The following is an 11372-nucleotide window of genomic DNA, read 5'->3' as shown; positions in this document are numbered from 1 at the left end:
CTCAGCCCCCAGCCCACCTCCTTCTCCATGTTGTCTCCCACTTTGGAGGCTGGGAGAAGCCCTTCCTTCTCAGAGGTCCAAGCGAAGGTTGTTATTGTCACTAAGGAACCACTTATTGTCAGGAACCATTTCTGGAGAGCCTACTGTGTGTCAAGTACTATGCTATGAGCCAAGAGGAGGTGTCATGTTGGGGTAGAAAGGAGCGGGGTAGGATAAAGGCTGGGGGGAGTCCCCAGTGAGAAGCCCTGCTGCCAAGCCTCAGCCTGTGGGCAGAGGGTTTGGCAATGCCTGTGCGTGGGCCCATTTGGAGTGGCACCTGAGATGGAGCCAGGTCCCGGAGGCAGGTAAACAGGATGCTGTGTGCTGGGTGTGGTGGAAGAGGAGGGGGACATGCGTGGGGGGTGGGGGTGGGAGTGGGCACAATGGGCCATTGTATGTTCTGGAGTCACTGTCACTCCTCGACTCTGGGCTTCTACTTCCTTTCTGTCACCCTCCTACTGGACTGGACAAATATCAAGATATATGGAAGATGAATTTATTCATCTGCTTTGGGCCCCCTCTGCTCTTGCCTAAACTACAATAGACTGAGGTGGTGTGGTGGATGCTGCACGGCTCAGGCCTTGTTTTTTTTTCTTTTTTCCCCCCTAGCCAAGGAAGGAGCATCTGGTCACAGGGATGTGGTTGATGGAGATCTAACCAAGTCCGGTGACGGCTCTGACCTCAGCTGAGCCACTAGCTAGCTGTGTCTGTCCTTGGGAAAGTCACATAACTACCCTAAACCTCAGTTTACTTATCTATAAAATGGCCTAAGGATGACCTTGGCCATGTCTACATCACAGTGTCGTGTGGTTTGGACACTGTCAGGGGCTATGCACAGGGCAGAGCTGACTGCTTTTGCTTCTGTTGTTATTCTGCTGCACAACTTCTTCTGCCTGATACAGCACCCCTTCTGGGGACAATAGTAGGGAGAATTGATGACTATTCACGCAGGACTATTGAGAGACCTAAGGACAGGAATCAGGATTAAAATTCTCAGAGTATTCATCCAACCAACTTTCATTCATTCAGTTAACAAATATATTTTGAGTTTCCTCTCTATGGTAGGCACTTCGAGGCTCTGGGCCTTCGAAGATGAACAAGGTCTGTCTCCTGCCCTCAGGGAACTCCTAGTCAAATGTGAGAGGCTGAAAACACACACACACACACACACACACACACACACACACACACACAGAGCATTAACATATAATAATATTAGCTAACATTTGTTAAGTACCTACTATGTGCCAGAAGTGGTTTAAGCACTTTACATGCATTAATTCATATAATTGTTCCATTTTGAAGATGAGGAAGCTGAAGCCCAGAGAAGGTAAGCAACTTGCCCGAAGTCACACAGCTAGTAAGTAACAGAATCAGGATTTGATCCTGGGCAGTCTGTTCAGAGCCTGAGCTCTTAGCCAGTACATAGTACACGCTGTATATATGAACCTACGCAAACAAAGACAAAAGAATAGTTGAAGATTTGGTTGAGCCTCTGGAGGAAGAAAGAAGGAGAGGAAAGACTGATTATTGTCCAGCTCCTATGAGGGCAGGACAAGATGAAACGGGCTTGACTGGAAGTTGGAAAGACTTGGAATGTCTCAGAGAAAGGGGTTCCTGGAATACGTCTCCAAGGCAGGAGGCTGAATTAGTCTTCCTTGAAGACAGCACAGAGATCTCTGATTGGGATAGATTCCCTGTCACTCCTCCACGTGTGGTCCTTTCCAATCCAAAACTTTGTGAGGGAGAGCCCTCGGGATTCCCCTGGTAGGAGAAATGTGACACCTACGCCGTATATATATATATATATATATTGAACTTATGCAGTCCCAAAGCCTGTTGGACCCTTGGTGCTTCTCTTGCCTGAACCGAAGGTGCTGTTGAGCTGGGAGGAATTAAGTAAGGTTGAGTGTTCTGGGCCATATCGCTTAGGGAATAAGTGATGAAAACTCACCTCCAAGTAGTTTTAAGCAAAAGAAAGAGATTTATTGACTCAAATAATCAAGAAGGACAGGAGTGTTTGTGTGTGCACGTGTGTACACATGTTGGGTGGGAGTGGGGGCACCGTTTAGAGATTGCCTTCCCTCAAAAGATACCGTCAGTTTTTTCTCTTGAATTCTATCTGATCTCATCCATTTTCCGCCTATGTTTTTTGGTATGTGATAGCCCCATTTTTCCCCACTAATGAGGGTAGAGAGGGAAAGAGAGGTAAGGACTTCTCATCTGTTGGAAGACAGGGAGAGGTGGATAAAAGAGCATTGCTAGAGGCAAATTCATGTTTCTATCTGAGAGGAAAGAGGGCATCTGCCACTCTCAACACCCTCTGTCTATAAAATCCTAAGGGAGGACTGCTATTGGCCTAGCCTGGGTCATGTGCCCATCTCTTAGACGAATCAAGTGGCTAGAAAATGGTGTGCAGTGATTGATTAGGCCTGGCTCATGTGCCTACCCTGAGGCCAGAGGGGCAGGGCATTGTGACTGGCAGCCCCATAGAATCGTATGGAATGAGGGAGCGGCCATTCTGTGAGGGAAAAGGGCGCAATCACCAGAGGTGAACAAGGCTGCTGGGCAGACACAAACAAGAAATGCCTCCCCACACAAGGATCAGAGGAAGCAATAGAATAAATGGCACACTTTTTTGGGGCTTCACATTTTAGTCCAAGATTTTTGGGGGAAAGTTTTTAGTGACATTTTAAAACACTATTTTTATTTATAACAAACATAGCCATATTATGGAGTAAAATTCAAAGTTTATATAGACTTCTAAGATAAAACAGAAGATTTTAAGAAAATTGGGGGCTTGCAGGAGGCTGGTTCCCTTATCCAATCCCCTCCCATCTCTCGTATATTTTTTCAAGCTTCCCTGATGTGAAGGATGAAGATGAGATAAAGATGGGGCTGGAAATCTGAGATGCACTAGGAATGGAAAGAACATGGATTTTGGAACCAGAGAGATGTGGCTTAAAATCTTGCTCTGCCATTTTCTAGCCGTGGGCTCTTAGGAAAATCATATCCTCTCTCTGAGCCAGTTTGCTCTCCTGTGAAATGGGTACGATGATGCCTGCTTAGGAGAGGGGTGGTGATAAGAAGTGAGTGACCTAGTACTGAAACACCCAGCTAAGTGCCTGCACCAAAAAAGACACTTTGTAAATGTCAGCTCTCACTCTCCTCCTTCCATGTCTACAGGCTCCTTAGGCCAACTCTGGTGATCCAGTGCCCTGGGAGCAGGGAAGGGGGCCTCGCACACCTACACCTCTCCTGCCACTCCTGACAGAAGCCTGAGGACTCTCTCCTCTTGGGAGCTACAACTGTAGACATGAATATGGTGATGACTGGCTTTTCTACCTCGTAGCTGCTGAACAAGCAATTAATCCTTTGCTAGTGAGGACACAACATCGCTCACTGAGGGGGGATGTATTGTCCTGTGTTCCCGAAGCCCTTTGTACTAACTTCTCTTGTGGTTCATGCGTTTGCTTGTTTATACCTCTTGCTGCCACCAGTCTGTGAATTCTTGGAGGCAGGAAATCGTTTTTCTCCAGCCCTATATCTCCAGTGCTCGGCGTGGAGGTTGGCTTGGAGGTTGGCTTGAAGGGATGGATGGATAGACCTGCTGCCCTGGGTTGCTTTCTGTCCAACTAACAACAGTTACCACCACTGTGTATTGAGCCATTAAAACATATCAGGCACGTACCAAGAGCTCTTTCATTTGTTCTTTCATATAATCCTTTAAATAACCTCATGTCATAGGGACTATAACTTGTGCCTATGTTAGAGATGAAAAACGGAAGCTCAGAGGGTTAAGGAACTTGCCCCTGGTCACCCAGCCTGAAAGTGGTAGCATTGGAATGCAAATGCAATTCTGTCAGATGTCACAGTTGGAGGAATAAACCTCCACATGCTTCTGTCTTCCCTCCCAGGTTACACTGAGGTGTGCAGAGAAGAGAGTTGTGGTACAGAGAAACCCCCCCAAATGACGCTGAATTGGGGGACCACTAGAGACAGAAAGGGCTGGTGATCAGGCAAGCTGCTGGGTGGGGTTGGGGGAGGGCATGGAGAAGGGGGGCTCTTGGGGCTGGAGGTCATGAGGAAGTTCAAGACACTTGGGGTCTGGGGAGACTGAGCAGTGGTCAAGTACAGTAGGAGGAGATGTCAGGGCAGGGTCTCTCCTGTGAAACTGGCTGGGGCAGGGAGTCAGCCCCTTCAGGTTGTTTTCTAGCTGGATTGGGGGGGGTGTTTAATATTAATAGTAATGACTGTGGCGGGAAGATAATAGACCTCCGTCAGATTAGAAGGGGGTAAGCGCTTATCTCTGGCTGCTGAAGACACACGTCTTTCACCTGCTCCTTTAATATCCCCCCTCTTTCATTCCACCGCCCACCCCCTCCCACCAGCCTAGAACAAAAGGGGTATTATGGGCCGGGGTGTTTTCAGGCTGCAGCCAAGGAGACCTCCCCTTCCCCCTCTACTCCCCCCCACCCCAGTTTGAATGAGGCTTTTTCCTCCCATAAGAGATTAGCTCCGTTTGACAAGGCAGTGAACTTTGGGAGGGGTGAGTGGGGGTCTCCTCTGGGAGCCTCGAAAGTGCAGCCCTAACAAATGCTGCTGGAGAGAGACTCGAGAGACAGCTCTGAAGACAGACACACAGAGTCAACAGCAGATAGGCAGATAGACATGCAGACACAGAGTGGGAAGGGCATTGAGGTGGAGTTAGACTCTGAGACATGGGGAGCCACACACAAACACACCCGCATGCACACACACACACACAATGTACATGTATGCAACACACATGCACACACACATCACATACACATGCACACACACACACTTCAAGATGGTGGGGAAAGGCAGGAGACACAGAGCGAGGAGGGAGAGGCAGAGACAGATACACAGACATCCACAAAGAACAAAGAGAAACATATACATACACACGTGTCACTAAACAGACTGACCCAGAGAGAGACAAAAGCAAAAAGAGTTGGAGAGACAGAAGACATACAGATGGAGACATCAAAGAGACAAACAAGGAAGAGGAGAAGAAAGGAAATGGAGTGAGAAGAAGGAAGAAGAGGTGAGATTAGTAAGAAACAGAAAGAAAACAAGGAGACTTAGAATGAAAACTGCAGGAAGACTGCTGGGCCCTTGACTTTCCTGGGGCTGGCTCTGCTGACCCTGACCTTGGGCCTCTTGCAGAGTCAGGCAGCTCTTGAGTGGGTGTTTTCTTTCTTTCTTTCCTTTTTTTCTCCTCTTTATTTGAGTGGGTGTTTTCATAGCTTGAGAGGACTAGGGGTGGAGATCGGGCATGGGCGGGGGGAAGAGTCATGTGCCCATCTCTTAGACGAATCAAGTGGCTAGAAAATGGTGTGCAGTGATTGATTAGGCCTGGCTCATGTGCCTACCCTGAGGCCAGAGGGGCAGGGCATTGTGACTGGCAGCCCCATAGAATCGTATGGAATGAGGGAGCGGCCATTCTGTGAGGGAAAAGGGCGCAATCACCAGAGGTGAACAAGGCTGCTGGGCAGACACAAACAAGAAATGCCTCCCCACACAAGGATCAGAGGAAGCAATAGAATAAATGGCACACTTTTTTGGGGCTTCACATTTTAGTCCAAGATTTTTTGGGGAAAGTTTTTAGTGACATTTTAAAACACTATTTTTATTTATAACAAATATAGCCATATTATGGAGTAAAATTCAAAGTTTATATAGACTTCTAAGATAAAACAGAAGATTTTAAGAAAATTGGGGGCTTGCAGGAGGCTGGTTCCCTTATCCAATCCCCTCCCATCTCTCGTATATTTTTTCAAGCTTCCCTGATGTGAAGGATGAAGATGAGATAAAGATGGGGCTGGAAATCTGAGATGCACTAGGGATGGAAAGAACATGGATTTTGGAACCAGAGAGATGTGGCTTAAAATCTTGCTCTGCCATTTTCTAGCCATGGGCTCTTAGGAAAATCATATCCTCTCTCTGAGCCAGTTTGCTCTCCTGTGAAATGGGTACGATGATGCCTGCTTAGGAGAGGGGTGGTGATAAGAAGTGAGTGACCTAGTACTGAAACACCCAGCTAAGTGCCTGCACCAAAAAAGACACTTTGTAAATGTCAGCTCTCACTCTCCTCCTTCCATGTCTACAGGCTCCTTAGGCCAACTCTGGTGATCCAGTGCCCTGGGAGCAGGGAAGGGGGCCTCGCACACCTACACCTCTCCTGCCACTCCTGACAGAAGCCTGAGGACTCTCTCCTCTTGGGAGCTACAACTGTAGACATGAATATGGTGATGACTGGCTTTTCTACCTCGTAGCTGCTGAACAAGCAATTAATCCTTTGCTAGTGAGGACACAACATCGCTCACTGAGGGGGGATGTATTGTCCTGTGTTCCCGAAGCCCTTTGTACTAACTTCTCTTGTGGTTCATGCGTTTGCTTGTTTATACCTCTTGCTGCCACCAGTCTGTGAATTCTTGGAGGCAGGAAATCGTTTTTCTCCAGCCCTATATCTCCAGTGCTCGGCGTGGAGGTTGGCTTGGAGGTTGGCTTGAAGGGATGGATGGATAGACCTGCTGCCCTGGGTTGCTTTCTGTCCAACTAACAACAGTTACCACCACTGTGTATTGAGCCATTAAAACATATCAGGCACGTACCAAGAGCTCTTTCATTTGTTCTTTCATATAATCCTTTAAATAACCTCATGTCATAGGGACTATAACTTGTGCCTATGTTAGAGATGAAAAACGGAAGCTCAGAGGGTTAAGGAACTTGCCCCTGGTCACCCAGCCTGAAAGTGGTAGCATTGGAATGCAAATGCAATTCTGTCAGATGTCACAGTTGGAGGAATAAACCTCCACATGCTTCTGTCTTCCCTCCCAGGTTACACTGAGGTGTGCAGAGAAGAGAGTTGTGGTACAGAGAAACCCCCCCAAATGACGCTGAATTGGGGGACCACTAGAGACAGAAAGGGCTGGTGATCAGGCAAGCTGCTGGGTGGGGTTGGGGGAGGGCATGGAGAAGGGGGGCTCTTGGGGCTGGAGGTCATGAGGAAGTTCAAGACACTTGGGGTCTGGGGAGACTGAGCAGTGGTCAAGTACAGTAGGAGGAGATGTCAGGGCAGGGTCTCTCCTGTGAAACTGGCTGGGGCAGGGAGTCAGCCCCTTCAGGTTGTTTTCTAGCTGGATTGGGGGGGGTGTTTAATATTAATAGTAATGACTGTGGCGGGAAGATAATAGACCTCCGTCAGATTAGAAGGGGGTAAGCGCTTATCTCTGGCTGCTGAAGACACACGTCTTTCACCTGCTCCTTTAATATCCCCCCTCTTTCATTCCACCGCCCACCCCCTCCCACCAGCCTAGAACAAAAGGGGTATTATGGGCCGGGGTGTTTTCAGGCTGCAGCCAAGGAGACCTCCCCTTCCCCCTCTACTCCCCCCCACCCCAGTTTGAATGAGGCTTTTTCCTCCCATAAGAGATTAGCTCCGTTTGACAAGGCAGTGAACTTTGGGAGGGGTGAGTGGGGGTCTCCTCTGGGAGCCTCGAAAGTGCAGCCCTAACAAATGCTGCTGGAGAGAGACTCGAGAGACAGCTCTGAAGACAGACACACAGAGTCAACAGCAGATAGGCAGATAGACATGCAGACACAGAGTGGGAAGGGCATTGAGGTGGAGTTAGACTCTGAGACATGGGGAGCCACACACAAACACACCCGCATGCACACACACACACAATGTACATGTATGCAACACACATGCACACACACATCACATACACATGCACACACACACACTTCAAGATGGTGGGGAAAGGCAGGAGACACAGAGCGAGGAGGGAGAGGCAGAGACAGATACACAGACATCCACAAAGAACAAAGAGAGAAACATATACATACACACGTGTCACTAAACAGACTGACCCAGAGAGAGACAAAAGCAAAAAGAGTTGGAGAGACAGAAGACATACAGATGGAGACATCAAAGAGACAAACAAGGAAGAGGAGAAGAAAGGAAATGGAGTGAGAAGAAGGAAGAAGAGGTGAGATTAGTAAGAAACAGAAAGAAAACAAGGAGACTTAGAATGAAAACTGCAGGAAGACTGCTGGGCCCTTGACTTTCCTGGGGCTGGCTCTGCTGACCCTGACCTTGGGCCTCTTGCAGAGTCAGGCAGCTCTTGAGTGGGTGTTTTCTTTCTTTCTTTCCTTTTTTTCTCCTCTTTATTTGAGTGGGTGTTTTCATAGCTTGAGAGGACTAGGGGTGGAGATCGGGCATGGGCGGGGGGAAGACACAGACCACAGAGACAGACTAGGGGACCAGCCCAGAGATAAAAAAGATAGGTGTTGGAAAAGAGGTGGACAAAAATACCAGCGCGAAATGTGAATTTCCTTGATAGGGTAGCTCCCGGCCTCAGGAGGGACTATCTGACAGACATGAGCAGGTGTAGAGATGATGGGTAGAGGGACGGGGCTCTGAGAAGCTCCTTCTTGGGGTCATCTAGGAAGAAGATCCATTACTTCTGCTGACAGCGAGATAGAGAAAGGAGAAAAACCAAGGGCCATTTTTACCATTATTATAATTCCCAACCTCATTCCCGTGTTGGAGAAATCCAATGGCATAGTAGTGAGAAATCCGGGTTGTTATACCATGACAGTCTTGGGTTCAAATCCCACTCTGCCACTAGGTGACTTCAGGTAAAGTATGAATACATCTTTGCCTTACTTTCCCAATCTACGGAATGGGAAGAACAACAGTATATCCCTCAAGGGTGGTTGTAAGGCTCAGGTTAGGACAAGGTATTTAGCACTACCAGAGACCTAGAGTAAGGACTAACATCTATTGGCTACTTACTGTTTGCAGGCCTTGTTCCAAAGCATCTTTCAAGCATTATCTCATTTAAATCTCAGAACGATCCCTCCAAGATTTAACTGAAGAACTCTGTAAATCACAAACTATTCAATGGTGGAGCGATGATTTGAACCTAGGCAGCTGAAGCTCATTCACACCAGATTCTGTCCTTATTAATAAGAGACACATAGTTCCAATCTCCACCATCCAGAAAGAGCTCTATGGCCTTTTTAGGTGCAAAAGTTGATTTTTATATCTCCAGAGGGGCTTATGGTTCTTGCTGGTGGAAGAGCAGGCAAAGCAGAGGTATGCTAGTAAATGCTCAACAGCTGGCTCTCCAGGAGGAACAAAAGGCACTCGCCAATTTCCAGGATGTAAATGCTCCCACCACTGCAGCCTCTAAGCTACCAAGGTGACCTTCCCTGGTGGGAGTCAGGATGAGATGTTGCAATCTGCTCTGGCCAGCCCGTGTGAACTGACTCCCCCACATCACTGAGTAAATGGGGCTCAGGTTGCCTGTGAAGAGAAAAGATGACTTTGCTCTATCCTTTGCTGTACTCTTTCCCCCCTGGGAGCTTTCATTCTCATTCGGGAGAGAAGGAGCACCTGGTACCAATGCCAGGGGTTGTACCTTTGGTTCCAAACCAAGGACACATGCTATAGAGCTTGTGGAAGTTCAGAAATGGGAAAGGAGTGTGTGTGTGTGTGTGTGGGTGGGTGGAGGTGGTGCTGGCTGTGGGGGCATCTGCCTTGTGTATCCCTCTGTCTTTTTCAGCTAGGAACTCCTAGTGGATAGGGACCACTTCTTCTCCCTCTATCCCGGGTCAGTCCTCCGAAGTGTCCAGAATGCCTCTCTAGGTGCTGTAAACTCCCAGTGTGTGGTAACAACAGTGCTGGGGGAGGGGTGGCACCAAAGACCTAGGCCTTCCCCCAGCCCCCAAGTGCATTCTGTGAAACCAAATACTCCTCCCAGTTGCCCACCCAGACACCTGACTCCCTCCTGGGGCCCACTTAGGGCACAAGCCGTTTCCTGTCTGGGTCTTGGTAACCCCCTGAAATCCCGGTCTCCCTCCCCGATCCCTTCCAAATGCTTATTAAGCCGTTTGCAAATCCAGGGCTGAACTGAGCGGTGTGAGTTTAATAAAGCAGAAGACAGATGCCATCCATCACAGGGCCGGGTGGGGCGCGGTGAGCTGATGGACTCGCACCCTTTTGCCTGCTTCTAGGTCAGCCAGCAACATATCTGAACAGACTAGACTCCTCTCCTGCCTGCCCTGGCCATGTTCCCCATTCAGGACCACCTCCTGGCTGCATGTGGCTACCTTTTAGGTCATATTCCTGCCATGGATCCTGCTGGGGGACCATTGGCTCACTGTGGACGGTGGAGGGTCTGGAAATCAAAGCAGAGGCCAGCCCAACCCTCGCATTCCACGTAGATAACTGTTACAGTCAGAGCTGAGACTAGGGTATAAAATTGAAGCAGGGGCCCCAAACCTCAGTAATCGAGATAAATAATATTTTGATGCACTACTTTAAAAAATCAAAATTAATGCCAAAAAAGCCATGATGAACAAAATACCACAATTTTAAATAAAGACAGGATCAATCTTACTGATTGCCCCTGTGGCCCCGGTCTCCAGAATGACTCACTGAGGCACCGACAGCGGCTACCTCAAATTCGATGGGTTCAAAGGCAAATTTCTGGTCTGTTCCCAAACCCGATCCTTCTGCAGCCTTCTCGCTTCAGGAAGGCAACTTTATCCATCCAGTTGCTCAGGCCAAAAACACTGGAGTCATACTTGACTGCTCTTTTTCTCTCACATCCCACACCCAACTCAGGAAATCGGGCTGGCTCTAATTTTGAAATATATCCAGAATCTGACCACTTCTTACCACCTCTACTGCTGCCCCTCTGGTCCCATGTCACTGAGTTCAGAATCTCCCCATGGCTCCCACTGCACTGGGAGTAAAAGCCAGACTTTTACAATTGCTTTGGGGGCCTTATGTAATCTGCCCCCTTCCCTTCTCTGACTTCCCTCTTATTATTCTCTCTCTTGCTCCGTGTACTCCAGACGCATTAGCTCCTGCCTCAGGGCCTTCACACTTCCTGTCCCTCTGCCTGGGACACATATACCCCCGATGTGGATGTCCAATGTCCGAGTGGCTCCTTCCCTCATCTTTTCAGGGATCTGCTCAAACATCACCTTGCCACTACATCTAGAACAGCACACTTCCGCTCCCTATCCCACTTGCCCTGTGTCCTTTTTTTTTTTTTTTTGAGGGCAGAGTTTGTCTCTAAGGCTCCTTTGTGACCCCAGTGCCTGGCAGTAGACACAATGAATGCTGTCTGCCAGCCCCACCATTGAACAGAATACTTTCCACTGGAAGCGCTTCCTCCTACCTGTCTGCCAATCTCTGATCCTCATCTTGTTCCAAGCCCTACAAAAGGCACCTCCTCCAGGAAGCCTGGTTCATGGCCAAGGGTGTGCAGCCCTGAGTCAGAACT

General features: G+C 48.5%; 1 long non-coding RNA gene across 1 annotated transcript in view; it reads left to right on the top strand.

The window, feature by feature from the left end:
- Window positions 1-6255: 6255 nt before the first annotated feature.
- Window positions 6256-11372, top strand: part of LOC111736138 — a 9570-nt gene continuing 4453 nt past the window's right edge. Inside the window, exons 1-2 of the long non-coding RNA XR_002779085.1 lie at window positions 6256-6337; window positions 8355-8358. This is a non-coding gene — a long non-coding RNA (uncharacterized LOC111736138). The remainder of the gene's footprint in view (window positions 6338-8354; window positions 8359-11372) is intronic.

Source organism: Pteropus vampyrus, unplaced genomic scaffold, assembly GCF_000151845.1.
Source record: "Pteropus vampyrus isolate Shadow unplaced genomic scaffold, Pvam_2.0 Scaffold18, whole genome shotgun sequence".
In the NCBI taxonomy this organism is placed as follows: domain Eukaryota; kingdom Metazoa; phylum Chordata; class Mammalia; order Chiroptera; family Pteropodidae; genus Pteropus; species Pteropus vampyrus.
This window is presented reverse-complemented; position numbering and strand designations above follow the sequence as displayed.